Source organism: Symphalangus syndactylus, chromosome 2 (genome assembly GCF_028878055.3).
Source record: "Symphalangus syndactylus isolate Jambi chromosome 2, NHGRI_mSymSyn1-v2.1_pri, whole genome shotgun sequence".
Classification (NCBI taxonomy): domain Eukaryota; kingdom Metazoa; phylum Chordata; class Mammalia; order Primates; family Hylobatidae; genus Symphalangus; species Symphalangus syndactylus.
In genome coordinates this window covers 71,485,610-71,502,441 of record NC_072424.2, presented here as the reverse complement: position 1 = coordinate 71,502,441, position 16,832 = coordinate 71,485,610, and positions in this window count along the sequence as shown.

Below are 16,832 nucleotides of genomic sequence, written 5' to 3'. Positions count from 1 at the left end.
CTTCCTTTCCTCCTCCTTATACTTTATTCCCTATTCCCCAAATCAGAAAGAGGCGGAGATGAGTGTACTTTAATAAAAATACTTTTTTTCCAGAAATGGGTAAGGCTTCCACTTGTTCCACCTAGCTTTCCATTCAAAGATTATTGGGCGTTATCTATGTAGCAGGCGTTATATTAGTCTCTTGGTGAGTGAATAATACATAATTTTGGCCTTAAAATGTTATGACTCTCAAATTTCTAATTGATGATAAACACCTGGGAAGCTTGCTAAGAATACATACTACTGAGTCCCATCCTAGAGTCACTAATTCAGAAGTTATCGAGTGGAACAGGAGTCTTCATTTTAATAGACACTTTAGTTCATTTTGATTAGTCTATGGGCTACAGTTTAAAAATCACTTATCCAGATGGTATGTTGTATCTTCAAAATAGTATCAAGTTACACATCCTCAGAATTTTATATTAAGAATATATAATTATAATTAAAGATCCATTTGCATCTTTATTAGTTTAATGAGTCTTTCCAACTAGAGCAAGTAAAACTGATAAAGTTTACACCTGATAGATACTTCTTTGTGGGTAGGAGGCAAGGTGATTTGCTAAGGGTGAGAAGAAAGAGGTGGAAGTCTGGGAGATTAAGATTTAGGAAATGTATGTGGCATAAAAGTCAATGATTCAAGGAGAAAAACTGTACTAAAATAACCTTCTTGAAGTAACCATATGTGCTAAGTGGCTTTTGCATAAGTTTCACAGAAAATCCTTTCACATCTCACAAGGAAATGTGAACAGCCAATTAATGAGTAACCAAAATTTTAGACAAGATAGTAACTCATCCTTGGTTATCAAGGTACAAAATATAAAAGACTGTAGAGATGAACTTCAAATCCAAATCCATCTGCTTCCAAATCCATGTTATATCAATTGTACCTTAAAATTTTTCAAATAAAAAGAGTGACCCCAGCTATGGAACAAAGATTTTTACATTACATATAAAAAACATTGTTTCTCCATTTTTTCACATGTTGATCTTTGTCCCACTCTTTTCTAATTCTATTTTTACATGAAAAATAATCAGTTCCTTAAAGACATGTTTCATATGTGCTTACATACTCTAATGTGCAAGACCAATTCTGAAGCAGTTTGGGCTACTCCAGCTGTCTCTAATTCACCATATAGGTAAACTTCTAGATCTTTAACACAGTTGGTACTTATTAATGGTGTTCCCTTGGGCAAGGTACTGAAACATTGTTTGCCTTATTTTCCCCACCTGTAAAATGAGGTTAAAAATGGCACTAACCTATTGTGAATAGTGCCGCAATAAACATACATGTGCAAGTGTCTTTATAGTAGAATGATTTATAATCCTTGGGTTATACACCTAGTAATGGGATTGCTGGCTCAAATGGTATTTCTAGTTCTATAATGGTATTTCTAGTTCTAACCAACCCAAATGCCCATCAATGATAGACTGAGTAAAGAAAATGTGACACATATACACCATGGAATACTATGCAGTCATAAAAAAGGATGAGTTCATACCCTTTGCTGGGACATGGATGAAGCTGGAAACCATCATCCTCAGCAAACTAACACAAGAACAGAAAACCAAACACCATATGTTCTCACTCATACGTGGTAGTTGAACAATGAGAGCACATGGACACAGGGAGGGGAACATCACACACAAGGGCCTGTCAGGCTGGGCAGTGGGGAGCAAGGGGAGGGAGAGCTTTAGGAGAAATATACTTAATGTAGGTGATGGGTTGATGGGTGCAGCAAACCACCCTGCCACGTGTATATACCTGTGTAGAAAAACTGAACATTCTGATATGTACCCTAGAATTTAAAGTATAATTAAAAAAAAGAAAAGAATAATATTTACGTATTGAATTAGACGTGTAGAATTTTCATTTCACAGTGAAAAGTAGTGAGAACTTGTACTTATAGCTTATAAATATTATTGTTTTTATAATAATTTTTTATGGAATGTAAAGTGTAACCCAAGGAATTGAGTGGGTTTCCTATCTTATTTTCTTTTTTGATAATTTACAATAAAGCCTTTTAATTGGCCTTGGAATTTTTATAAAGATGACATTTTACATTTAAACAAGAATGCAGTAAAAAGACTCTTCTTGCAGGAAGCACAGAAAAAAAAGTTTCTTAGAGGCAGCTTCTGAGGCCATCCGATTTCTTTTAATTCAAGGTACTCATCATGCCATAGCATACTTTGAGGTCTTGCTCGATTGGGCCTAACATTCCCCTGTCTGAAACTTCCCTAGAAGTTTTACACACTAAAAGTTGAGTTGAAGGCTATGGAGAGAGAATAATCAAGTTAGTAGCTGAGTGGCAAAGGATCTCATAAACCAGTCTCTCATTCCTGGGAAAAGGTCAGTCCAGTTAAGCAGTTGTCTCATTTTAGGAGATCCCATCAGAATTCAGCCTCTGTATGGTACAGGCAAAGAAGTCTTTAATAAGAGACATTTCAATGGAAATAGAATAAAACAAAGGTTAATGTTTGGAGCAGCCTGTAAGGTAGATTCTCTAGAGTTTAGAGGGCAGTCAATTGAGAAGATTCCAAGATTTGTGTTTGAAGTATCTTCAGTTGAAACAGAAAGATGTAAAGGCAATCTAACAGATTTTCCTGGATTGCAGTTTAAATGTAAGATGATTTCTCTGACATCTATTTATCAAGGCAGACATGTTTAGCTTGTAGAGCTTTAGGAAAGCACCATTTTAACTTTTAGTGATTCCAAGTCAGAGGACGGGAGAAAGATTTAAAATGTTAGTTTGGAGACTCACTGTCAGATATTGAGAGAAAATAAAAATTCAGGATTCTGTTCAGATTGTAGGTAAATAATAAAAATGTGAAAACAATGGGCAGGGCTAGACTCTAATAACAGGTACACTATAGCTTTCCTCTGAAACATATTTTTTTCCATCTCCTGTCCCCTCATTTTTATCAGATAATCACAATAAGTCCAATTAATTGCAAAGTAAGTTTAGTCTCATTAACTTGGCCTGGTTTTTTTTTTTTTTTTTTTTTTTTTGCATAAATTGCAGCAAGTATAGTGATTGTTCATATAGGCTTATTACCAGTCGAAGATATTTAAGTTATTGGTGGCAAATCTGTATGGGTCTGCAGCAACCTCAATTCTTGCCTTCTCAGAAGAAAGAAGTCTGACTGAGGAGCATAAGGCAGTAAAAGAGACCAAGGCAAGTTTCAGAGCAGGAGTGTACATTTATTTAAAAGGCTTTAGGCCCGCCCGGTGAATTTTGGGAGGATGAGGCAGGCGGATCCTCTGCGGTCAGGAGTTCAAGACCAGCCTGGCCAAAATGGTGAAACCCCGTGTCTACTAACAACACAAAAATTAGCTGGGTGTGGTGGCGGACGCCTGTAATCCCACTCACCCAGGAGGCTGAGGCAGGAGAATCGCTTGAACCTGGGAGGTGGAGGTTGAGCTGAGTGAGCTGAGATCGTGCCATTGCACTCCAGCCTAGATGCCAAAGCAAAATTCCTCCTCCTCAAAAAAAAAAAAAAAGCTTTAAAACAAGAAAGAGAGGAAAGGGAAGTACGCTTGGAAGAGAGCCAAATGGGAACTGAGGTCAAGTGCAATGTTTAACTTTGATTCTAGGACTTCATCAGGCTGGCTGGCCACTTTCCCATGATTCTTCCCTTAGGGTGGGCTGCCTGTATGTGCAGCGCCCTCCTTACCCTTGGAAAGTGAGCATGTGCAGTGTGTTTAGGAAGTTGTATGCATTCCCATCTCAGGCTTTCTTCACTTTTCCAGAAGAGTGCCCCACAGAAGGTCATACTCTGCCATTTTGTCTTTTAATGCACATGCCTGGGAAGTTGCTTCTCTCTGATGCTCATATTCAATTAACACTTAGTGCAATAGGTGTGGACCATCAGAAAATGGCCTTTCCTTGGCACCAGCTGCCAATTTATCACTTTTAGAGAGATGATGCGATAATTGCTGGACCATCATTCGACATTCCTGGTGGGTCAGGGGAGAGCCCTCTCTTGCCCCGCTTATGCCTATCTAACTACCTGTAATAGGCTCTTTTTAAGTTGCCTTTGTTGGAACTTTAAGTAAGGGACCTCAGAATAGACATTTTAAATAACCTCTTTAGGCTAGGAAACCAAGCCAAGGTCTTACCATCAAACTTTACTTGTAGAAACTAGGTGAATTCTTCTCTCATTTAGGCTCACAAAATATTTTGAGGTCCCAAGGCAGGTCAGAAAGTCACATTGTTGAATCTCCACAAGGCCAGGAACCTTGTATTCAAGGTACCAGCTCAGCTTCTTCAAGGGGCTTTTACTGGTTTCATAAATCCAACCTCAGTTTTTTAAAGTCTTCTGTTCATATCTGAAGAATTGACATTCTAGTGAAAGTTTTGGTAATATAACCTGTGTTTCCAGCTATCTCCTGTTAGAACATATTTTTGTTGAACTTATGTGGGTAAGTATATGGTCAGAAAGTTAACAATATTCATGAATATTTTCTGAATTACAGAGGGATCAGGAAGGGAGAAAAGGTAAATGCTTCAATGCTGCTCAAAAGAGGTATACTTTACCAAATTGCTGTAAGCTATAGATAGCTTAAAAACAAACATAAAAAAATTCCTTTAATCTAGCAAACAAAAATAATTAACAATGTTTCAAGCAAAAAGTGTAATAATAATAGTGCCTCATCAGTTTAGTTCCAAATAATTAATTTTTGTTCTCCTTGATGTTGGATTAGCAAGTTTATGAATCCAGGAATTTTTTCTTTTAATGCAGTTCTAGAAATTCTTGAAGTTATCAGAAACCTATACTTGTCACAGTTATTCTCATTCTTTTCATATATCTCATTGAGATACAATATTATAAGATTATAATTGCTTGCAAAGAGCTGTCATAAAAAGCATCAAAAAAGTACTGTGCTGTGTATAGCAAGACTTAAAATGGCCATGATTAAAAATCTGATGGGAGTTTATTATTATTTCTGTGGCATAAAACAATTTAATATGTAGTTGCCCCTTGAACAAGAGAGATTTGAACTGCAAGGATTCACTTATATACAGATTTTTTCCATAAATACATTGAAAAATTTTTGGAAATTTGCAACCGTTTCAAAAAAACTTGGAGACAAACTGTGTAGCCTAGAAATTTCAAAAAAAAGAAAAAGTATGTAAGTAATGAGTGTAGAAAATATATCTAGATACTAGAAAAATATATAAATTAATTATAAAATATTAAAATTTATCAAAGCTTATGTACACAGGCACAGACTGTACATGGCACTATATGCAGTAGAGAAAAATGTAAAGAAACATAAAGATGAAGTAGTAAATCATAACTGCATAAAATTAATTGTAGCACACACTGTACTATTGTAAGCATTTCTTAACCACCTCCTATTGCTATTGTAGTGAGCTCATGTTGTGAGTATCTGCTTAAAATGCTATGTAATGCTAATCATCTTTGGATGAGTAGTACATCCTGACAGTAAATTGGGTATCAAAGTAAAAAGTTATCTCTACTGGGTATTGTATATTTTTTGTCCTGCTTAGTGCAATAACATAAACCTAAGTAACACCATAGGACTGAGACAAAGTGCCAGTAGTAATGCAGGAAGTGTTCCTAAGAAGCACAGTCATGACATAATAAGAAAAAGTTTAAATTGCTTGATGTATATAATAGTTGGAAATCTGTAGCTGTGGTGTCCTGCCAATTCCAGATAAATAAATCCATCATAGAGATCATTGTAAAAAAAAAGAAATTCATGAAATTGTAGGGGCAGCTATGCCAGCAGATGCAAAAACTTTGACTATTTTGTGAAATACCTTTTTATGTCATACCGAAAACATAGCTTTTATGTTGATGCGGGATTCCTCTAAGTAAGTCATACTTATAAACTCTAAAACAAGTCATTATATGACAACCTAACCAAACAGAAGGTAAATAATCTAAAGCTACATAATTTAATGCCAGCGAGGGATGGTTTGATAATTTTAGAAATATCAAGTTAACACAAGAAGCAGCTTCTGCTGACCAGGAGGCAGCAGACATGTTCCAGAAATTATTAAGAAAGTCGTTGAGGAGAAAGAATATCTGCCTTAACAGATGTTTTATGCTGATGAAAGTGCCATATTCTGAAGAGGAAAAAAAAAAGCCAAAAGGACATTTATTATTAAGGAAGAGAAACAAGCACCAGGATACAATGCAAGAAGGGATAGGCTAATTCTACTCTTTTGTGTATATGCCGTTGGGTGTATGATCAGGACTGTACTTATCTATAAAGCTGCTAACTACTGAACCTTGAAGAAAATGATCAGCTGTCCGTCTTTTCGTTGTACAACATAAGGGCCTGGACAGCAAGAACATTTATTTTTGTTTTCTGGATTGGTTCTGTTAATGTTTGGCCCTGAAGTCAAGAAATACTTAGCCAGTAAGGGACTTCCTTTTAAAGTTTATTTAATATTGGACAATGCCCCTGGGCTACTGGGAACCCCAGGAGTTTAATACTGAAGGTGTCAAAGTGGTATATTGGCACCCAACATAACATGTCTAACTCACCCTCTAGATCATGGGTCACTAGGACTATTAAGGCTCATTACGCAGGGTACTTCATGAAAAGGATTGTCAATAATATGGAAGAGAAATCTGATAGAGAGAACATCATGAAGTCCAGAAGGATTACACCTTTGAAGATGCCATCATTGCTACAGAAAATGTCAAGAATCCATTATGCCTGAAACAGTAAATTCCTTCTGGAGAAAACTGAGTGCAGATGTTGTGCATGACATAATATAATTTATGACAGTGCCAATTAAGGAAATAAAAAAGTGGATAAAAAAATTAAAAAATAAAATTGTGGCTAAAAAAAAGTGAGGGGTGATGGGTGTTAAGATATAAATCTTGGAGAAATTCAAGAGCTAATAGACACCATGCCAGAGGAATTAATAGAAGATTGAATGAAAATTAGTGCTGTCAAACCAATGCTAGATGATAAGGAAGAAGACATAGAAGAAGCAGCGCCAGAAAAGAAATGTACATTAGACAGTCTGGCAGTGTGTTAGATTGAAGACTACTTTTGTCTTCTTTTAGTACATGGACCCTTCTATGATATGGGCATGGAAACTAAAGCAAATGGTAGAATAAAAGTTGGTGCCATATAGAAACGTTTTTAGATAAATTAAAAATTTTGAAAGTCAGACAGAATTTACAATGTATTTACATAATGTTATACTAAGTGTTCCTGCCTCTCTTGCTTTTGCTTCTACCACTTCTGCATTTTTCTGCCTCGGCCCCACCCCTGAGACAGCAAAACCAACCCCTCTTCTTCCTCCTTTTCCTCAGCCTACTCAATATAAAGACAGTGAGGATGAAGACTTTTATGATGATCCACTTCACTTAATGAATAGTAAATCTATTTTATCTTTTTTATGATATTCTTAACATTTCCTTTTTTCTAGCTAATTTTATTGTCAAAATGCAATATACAGAATATGAATTAATTGACTGTTATACAGTAGGCTATTAGTAGTTTTTTTTTGAGGAGTCAAAAGTTTTATGTGAAATATTGACTGGGCAAGGGGTTGGCACACCTAATTTCTATGTTGCTCAAGGGTCAACTGTAATAACAAAAGATTATAAATGATAGTATTATGTCAAGACATACCGGATTTCTAGGAATCTCATATAATTTTGGAACACATTAATAACATATTCATACAAATATAACTCAGTTAAATATAATTTCTTATTTGACAATATTATTATACAATTTTAAGACACCAAATAAGCCAAGTAGTTTAATATGTCTCTTTTGTATTTCCTGGGGCCCTTCTGGAATGTCTAAAATTTAGCTCAAGGCGAAAAAAAAAATTAATTCTGATTTTGGAAAATTTGTAAAAAAATAAAGGTTCAAAATCCTTTATCAAAACTAGGGTCACAGGTTATTACAAAATAGTATTCATTTAGTCAATATCACTAATAACAGCATGAGGCACACAGAATCTCTCTTCTTTTTAAAAACACACAAAACATAACAAAATATTTTTGTATCTTTTATTAATACTACATTAAAATCTGTGTAAAGGAGAAGAGAAAATCCTAGTTTTATATCAGTGTACTTTTTCTATTGAGGTTCACTTTTTAAAACTTATAATAAATTCATTAGCTTTAATCAGTTTAACCAGATAAGATTCTTTTTTGCACTGTTTTCTCTTTCTAACTTTTTATATCAATTTATTTTTATCTATAACATTCCTTTCTCCATTTATTTATTCTGAAACAATCTTTGAATACACTTGAGACCAAAGTTATTTTGTCTCGATAAAAGTACATATCTTCTATTCCTTTTTTATGTTTCCTCACCAAAAACACATCTTGCTTTTCTTGTATACTTGGTATGCAGAATTGTTTCCCTTATTTTTAGTAATTATAATTACGTATATTCACTAGAATTTTAACTCTTAGTAGACTTAATTTTTAGTGAAATCCTAGGAAGTAAGCAGTTTTTAATTGTGTCATATACTAACATTTTATGAATACACATTTTATAATTTTAAAAAGTCCTCAATTTTTTAAATGTAGAACAGGAAATATTTACTAGTAAATTCAAATATATTATGTTTGTTTGCAATATGAAACTGAAAGTAGAAAAACATAAACCTCACGTTCTGTAACTGATGTTTCAATATTTTATTTTATTTGGAAATTGTCTAGAAATTTTATAAATATATATAAGTTAACTTAGCAAATCTCTAAAAGTATAGTTGTCAAAGAAATTTGAGAAAATTTTAAATTAAACATATTATAAATAATAATTGTTATTTAAAAATTATGTGTAAGTACTCCCACTTAATATATTTATTTCTTCTCAGGTCAAGTTCATGCTTTTATAAGTTTGATCTTAAACATCTTCTAGAGATAAAAGCTCTGTATCTGCATTAGATTTAACGTTGACAGACATGCCTGTTATAATTAAATCAATGTTATTCTTATTTACCAAGGATTACCAAAGTCACATTGAGGGGTGACAGCATGCTGGCAGTCCTCACAGCCCTCGCTTGCTCTCGGTGTCTCCTCTGCCTGGGCTCCCGCTTTGGCGGCACTTGAGGAGCCCTTCAGCCCACCGCTGCACTGTGGGAGCCCCTTCTGGGCTGGCCAAGGCGGGAGCTGGCTCCCTCAGCTTGCAGGGAGGTGTGGAGGGAGAGGCGCGAGCGGGAACCGGGGCTGCGCACGGCGCTTACGGGCCGGCTGGAGTTCTGGGTGGGTGTGGGCTTGGCGGGCCCCCCCCACTCAGAGCAGCCGGCCGGCTCTGCTGGCCCCGGGCAATGAGGGGCTTAGCACCCAGGCCAGCGGCTGCGGAGGGTGTACTGGGTCCCCCAGCAGTGCCAGCCCACCGGCGCTGCTCTCGATTTCTCACCGGACCTTAGCTGCCTTCCCGCGGGGCAGGGCTCGGGGCCTGCAGCCCGCCATGCCTGAGCCTCCCACCCTCTCCATGGGCTCCTGTGCCGCCTGAGCCTCCCCGACGAGCGCCACCCCTTGCTCCATGGCGCCCAGTCCCATCGACCACCCAAGGGCTGAGGAGTGTGAGCGCGCGGGGTGGGACTGGCCGGCAGCTCCACCTGCAGCCCCGATGCCGGATCCACTGGGTGAAGCCAGCTGGGCTCCTGAGTCTGGTGGAGATGTGGAGAACTTTTATGTCTAGCTCAGGGATTGTAACCTGTGTCTAGCTCAGGGTCTGTGAATGCACCAATGGACACTCTGTGTCTGGCTGCCCTGGTGGGTGGGGCCTTGGAGAACCTTTGTGTCTATACTCTGTATCTAACTGATCTGATGGGGACGTGGAGGACTTTTATGTCTAGCTCAGGGATGGTAAACGCACCAATCAGCGCCCTGTCAGAACAGACCACTCGGCTCTGTGGAAGCTTTGTTCTTTTGCTCTTTGCAATAAATCTTGCTACTGCTCACTCTTTGGGTCCATGCTGCTTTTATGAGCTGTAACACTCACCGCGAAGGGCTGCAGCTTCACTCCTGAAGCCAGCGAGACCACGAGCCCACCGGGAGGAACAAACTACTCCAGACGCACCGCCTTAAGAGCTGTAACACTCACCACGGAGGTCTGCAGCTTCACTCCTGAGCCAGCGAGACCACGAACCCACCAGAAGGAAGAAACTCCGAACACATCCGAACATCAGAAGGAACAAACTCCAGATGCACCACCTGAAGAGCTGTAACACTCACCGTGAGGGTCCGTGGCTTCCATTCTTGAAGTCAGTGAGACCAAGAACCCACCAATTCCGGACACAACATGACCTTGAAAAGTATTTATACTTACTTAATTTATGAATGTTCATTTATTCTTGAGTGAATTTGGTAACATGTGGACAATATACAAACACATGAAAGAAACAAATATCCATGTAGACACAACATGCCAAAAACACATGTACACATTCACATATAAAAATACAAACAGAAACAAACAGAGATCTTTCAGCTTTTCAAAAACATTAGCCACGAGACAGGTACAAAAACTAACTCATTTAAACAGTTGGATATAAACTGCCACTGTAAATGAAATAAGTTTATCTCTCATATGGCTAAAGCCATCTACTGAGTTGTAGAGATGGGTAGGAAATTTATCTTTGCATCTTGAAGGCACAGAGAAAGATTGCAAATTCTTTCAAGAGGAGTTTGGAGTCTGTAAGCTAGGTAAGACACAGAGGGAGATCTACAGCAGATGCTAAGGCACAATAAAATCAAGAGAATTTATTACAGGATTTTAGAAGGAAGTATACAAACGAGCCTAAAAGAATATTCAGAAGCCTGTGCAAAATAACTGGCTGGCTGAATGTCAGACACTTGAGATTTGCTTTTGTTTTGTTTTGTGTGTGTGTTTACCTAAGCATGCAAAGAGGCAAAGAGGATAAAAGTTGGAGTTTGCCCCCTACAAATAACCATTTACTGTAATTATTGCCAGTTACCGTTAAAGTTGCAGCTGTTGCTGGTATCTCATCAGTAACCATATACCCAAATGTCAAGTGTTGTCTCACAGTATAAAATAACCCTTGATATCCCCAAAAGTCAAAGTGACCAGGGAGCTCAGTGCAAAAGACAGCAGAGTTTCAAACTTGTGGGAATCCCAACCACAACTTTTGTGACTTTGTGAGGAAGACAAGAACAACATAAAGGAAACAATGGTGCACCTTTTTTGTTTCTCTGAGGATTTCAGGGGTGCTAGAAGTCTCCTTTAGGTGTTTTTATATTGTCGTCAGAACTCTGATTTTTCCTCTTATTGCATCAAATGGAGAAAGTAGTAGCTTGAGGGGGAGCATTTCGAGAGAGCTAGTTGCAAGATCAAAGGTAGCAAAAGGAAGGAAGGGCAGAAGTATATGGATGAGCAGGTCTTAGAGGAGTGATTTGGGGGAGATCTTAACTTTCCCCAAAATGCCAGTGAAGTTCAGTTAGTGGGGATTTCAGAAAAGGAGTTCAATAAACCAAGAAGTTCCTATGAGAAGAATAGGATCAAAGAAAGAACAAGGAAGTTTGTAAATATGTAGTCTCAATGTTAGCTTTTATTAAGCTAACTCTTTGACAATATAGCTCTCTTCAAAATTATTTTTCTTCTTTTCTTAAGAGCAAAGCAGTTCAGTTTTCATTGTCTAAACTTTTAATAATATCTGCACAATTATAGAGGTCAAATAGAGAAGGTCCTGTGGTTGATGAGAAGGTTGGGTGGTCTTTGAGTAACTTTTAGAGGTACATCTAAAAGTCTCCCTAGAGACACAATTTGCAATACAAAGACAGTTGCTGTTTATTCACTTATGATTTGGATTATGGCTTGAATAATATAAAAGACTGACTCATTCACTCAATTGCATTATCTTCAATTTGCTCTTTAGTATTAGGGCGTGGATTATGTCAAAAATATAAAGAGGATTCTAATGGCTAAATCTTGATCCATGTAATCATCAAAACAACTATGGTAATTAATTTCATACTAAAAATAAAATAGCCTACCTGCCTATGCTGATACTAAAAGAATATATGACAAGGATAATACAATGTAAAAGAAATTACAGTTACAAAATCTCTTTTTGCAATCACAGAAATAACTGATTCCAGAAAAAAATTAATGGATACTAAAACTAAACATATTTAATGGGAAATATAATACTTACAATCTCAACATGTCACAACTTATTTGTTAATTACAAGGAAAATAGAAACTTTTCAGTGAAGTCTGGCAAACAATATTTTACCAAATTACCAGAGTTAACATTACCGAATCATAGAGTAAACGGACATCGTGTGTCTCCTAATGCGATGTACTGAAAATGACATAAAAATGACAGTATTCCTAACAAAATGAATCACTTATATTTAATCATGAGGCAACAATAATAAAAAAATAAGATTAAATTCAATGAAATCACTGGGTAGTATTCTTAAGAAATACCAGTGTCATGAATGTCAAAAGGTGAGGAAATGAGAGTAAAGAGACATGAAGACTATATTAGAAAATAAAACTTGTAGATGATTTTATTGAGGGCAACTGGCAAAATTTGAATATGAATGGTATAATAAGTAGTAGTACTTTAAACAATATTAAAGTTATTTATTTTATAATTGCACTGTATATAAAATAATGTCATATTTTAGGAAATATACATGCTGTAATATTTAGGAATAAGTGTTCATAATGTCTTCAATTCACTATAAAATTGTTCAGTGCAAAACATGTATACACACATGCACACGGTTAATGTTCAAAAGCTAATATGGGTGAAGAGAATAAGAAAGTTCATAGAGTTTCTTCCAACTTCTCTATTTACTTTTATGCTTTTTAAAATTAAAAGTACAAAGAAGAATTGAAAGAGCAGGGGAGGGGGGAGTTTTTCATTCATCCTGAACCTTACTTACTCTCATGCCTTTCACAAGAATGGGAATGGAAGCTATCAAACAAAAGGAAAATTAGACATTTTTCATGATGGCACCATAATTGCCACACCTTCATCTACCTTAAGGATTTATTTTAAATAAAATGTCATTCGTGTGTGTGTACGTAATATGTGTAATTAATGTGTAAATAATATATTTATATTTATACAATATATTTATATTATGTGTATATAATATATATGGTGGGTATATATATATATACCTTGTATTATATATAAGTGTATATACAGTGCATGGATATATATGTATATACCATATATATACTTATATATAATATAAGGTGTGTGTATATATATATATACACACCATATATATGGTGTGTATATATATATATACACACACCTTATATTATATATAAGTATATATATGGTATATACATATATATATACCTTATATTATATATAAGTATATATACTTATTAATATCTGCAAATGCTTTATTTTATGAGCTCTGTTTTACTATTAAAATGGTAACAATTGCTTTAAAAATGAGAATGCATTAGAATTACCCAGAGAGCTTACAAAAATGAAAATTCCTTGCCACAATCCCCCAAAATTCTGACTCAGGGAATGCACTGTGGGCACAAGCATCTGTAGCATTAACAAGCACTCCGGGTGATTCTGAAATGGATCATCAGCAGCTTACCTGGTGAGATACACTGAAGCGCTTTTGAACTTCCTCCCTAGGGAAGCCGGATGAATCTGGCTTCTGTCTGTGAGTAAGTGCACACCAGTAGAAGAAAGAAAGTTTCTCCTAAAAATCAGAAAGCAACCATTTAAGAGCAGAAAGGGAAAATCTATTCAATCTTGTTCTTATTCTCTAGAACTCAACAGTTAATTTCTTCCATCCTCAATGAAACGTTTTGAATATTTTTCTTCCTGACTCCTCAGCATCTCCTTTCATGACCAGGTAGAAATTAGGGTTTCAGTGCATGCTGGGTATTAGAATTTATAGTCATTCTTTTTTAAGCAATTAAAAATCTAGAAAATTACAAATAATAAACATTGTGAACCTGACATTTTAAACTTAGTTACTTACATTTTGTACTCCTTTTTCTTAAAGAAAAATAAATTCCAGTTCAAGTTTAAATCCCTACTGTTCTATACTGCAGGTTCGATTCCCACACCCCATTCCAATCCCCAAGAAACAACCGTTATTTGGAATGCAGTGTAATCCTTCTAGCTCATTTTTTTAACCTTTATATATGCATATATGCTCATAGTCAGTACATAGCATTTTGAGACTTTTCTTTGTATTTACATAAATAACATGTTTCTTTTTGGTATTTGATTTCATTCATCACCATGTTTTTTAATCTATTCATTTGGATAAAGATAAATCTAGTTCAATAAACACACATTTAAGATATCTAGCTTAAAACAACATGCTAAGATAAATGTAGCATAAAAAATACATATTTATTATCTCACCATTTCCATGGGTCAACTTTACAGCCATAGCTAACCTGGCTGTTCAATTTGGGGTGTGACAGGCTGCAATCAAGGCATCTGTTGGGGTTGTGGTCTCATTTGGAGCTTGGGTTTGCTTCCATGCTAACTTAGTTGTTGGCAGAATTCAGTTCCTTGCAGTAGAGTTGAGGCTCACAGTTCCCTTTCATGTGGCCTTCTCCACTGGCAGTCCATAACTTAGCAGCTCAATTCTTCAAAACCAGCATGAGTGTCCTCAGGTGTATATGCAAGTAAGACTATGTTTTATATACACATGCAGTCTCTATTTGAAGGGTATAGTGGGAATACAAAAATTATGGTGCAAACTGAAAATAGGTGAAGCATCTTAACAATTGTTGAAAAATTATAATTTTCCTTATGATTGTTCTGTGAACTTTAAAATTTTTTTGTCAAAACTTTAAAAACTCTTACTCTACATTGCAAAATATAAGAAAATTTAAAAATGAAATATATTTAAAAGTGTAATTTCAAACTCTGGAAACATTAGGAATTGAAGTGCTTTATTTCTTTGTTTAAAAAAATAACTCACCAAGAGTAGATTGAATAGTGCTTCTCTTCCTCTTTTCATCACATTCAAGTGAAATAGCATATTGTCTATACCTTGGTATAGTTTTGGTATACCAAGTCAATGACTTTGTATAGTCCTTTTAAAGTTTAAGTCAACCTCTAATGTTTTATGCTTTCCAAGTTAAATATTAGATGTCTCCAAGAGTTCCTTTAATGTGTTTTCCCAGTATTACTTCCTCTGAACCTTCCCCCCCCCCACCACTTTTTTTAAAATCACAACCACTTTTCTCATTTATATCAATACATTTGCCTTTACTAAGTTCTTCAGGGTGCATGTCTATATTTTCTCCTTCATGGCCACTTAGAAACTCTATGTCTTTTTTCACGGAAGTTTTAATGGGATTTCCTTCCAAAACTGACTCCTCTCATCAGCATTAAATATTTCACAATCATTACATAAACCTTAATCAATCCTTGGGATATGGGTGCAAATTTCACAGCTGCATCCTTATTGGCTCCAGCTGCTTCATCAGATAGACTAAAATTAATCAATTTACGCAACTTCTGAAACAATTAAACCAGCCTTTATTGGCAGTAAATTTACTTCTTCAGCCTCAGTAATTATCTTTTTTTTTAATGAGGCAATAAACTTCAAAAACTTTGTCTTGAATACTAGACAAACTGATTGGGATTGTTTTTATCATAATATTTAACCCAAAGGTGAAATAAATGCTCAATTCCTTATACAATTTTAACAGATGATGTTGAAATAACTTTGCCTTGTTTTTAAATATTCATTGTACTTTTTCAATATCATTAAAAAAAAGTAGCTTCATGCAAATATCGGTCTTGTCCGATGTTTGCCTTGTCATCTCGATATTCAAATCTAATCTAATCCAATTTCACTCCCAGTATTTTCACTTGTCATTTGTTTGCTGTACTTTCATCTTTGTTAGTCAAATCCCTCTATCAATTGTGCATTCCTGTAAAATGGTATGTTGCTTATCACAGGACAACAAGGAGACAACACAACTATAGGCTTTTCTGTCTGTGCATGAAATGACTGGATTATGTAATGTAATGAACACTTACCAACAGACTTTGAAGTGACATGATTCGTCATTGATCATATATGCATCTGTTATTTACATAGTGATACATAGTCTGACAAGGTAGCAAAGTTTGTATATTTGCAATTACAGTTAAGATACTGTGGTAACTGAATTTGGATCATGTAGTTGGGGACTGATATTATTTACCTAAACTATGGTAACTGAAACTTTGCATAACAAAACTTTGCAAATCAAGGAATGACTTATAACATAACCTAATCATAAGAATGACTTTCTATCATCTTGACCATATTCCATTGGTTTTACAAAATTCACAGGTACCACTCACATTCAAAAGGAGGGGATTATAGAGAACACAGCATTAGAGAGTGAAGATCACAGGGGCTATCTTAGAATTCTGCCTACCGTAAGTATTCATAATTTTATTAGATTCTGTCTAAATCTATAGCATTTGCACTCCAACCTGGAGTATATAAGGAATCTGCCTTTCCACAATTTTACTGACACTTGCTTATTATCTGATATTTATTTTTTGCCGATTTAATAGTTGAAAATCACTATCTTAGTTTAAAATTGCATTTTTAAAATGTTCATTGAAATCTAGCATTTTATACGCACTTAAAAATTAACTTCCTTCTAGAAAAGTTACATATACCCATGGCTTGTTTTGTAACTGTCGATATTTTTCATTTTTATTCCTAGGAGAATATAGTTTCTATATTCTACATTCTGGACAGCCAATCTTAGTATACTGTATACACTGAAAATATATTCTCTTAGCCTGATGCTTATATTTAATTTAATCATGTCTTTTATTTTATAGAGA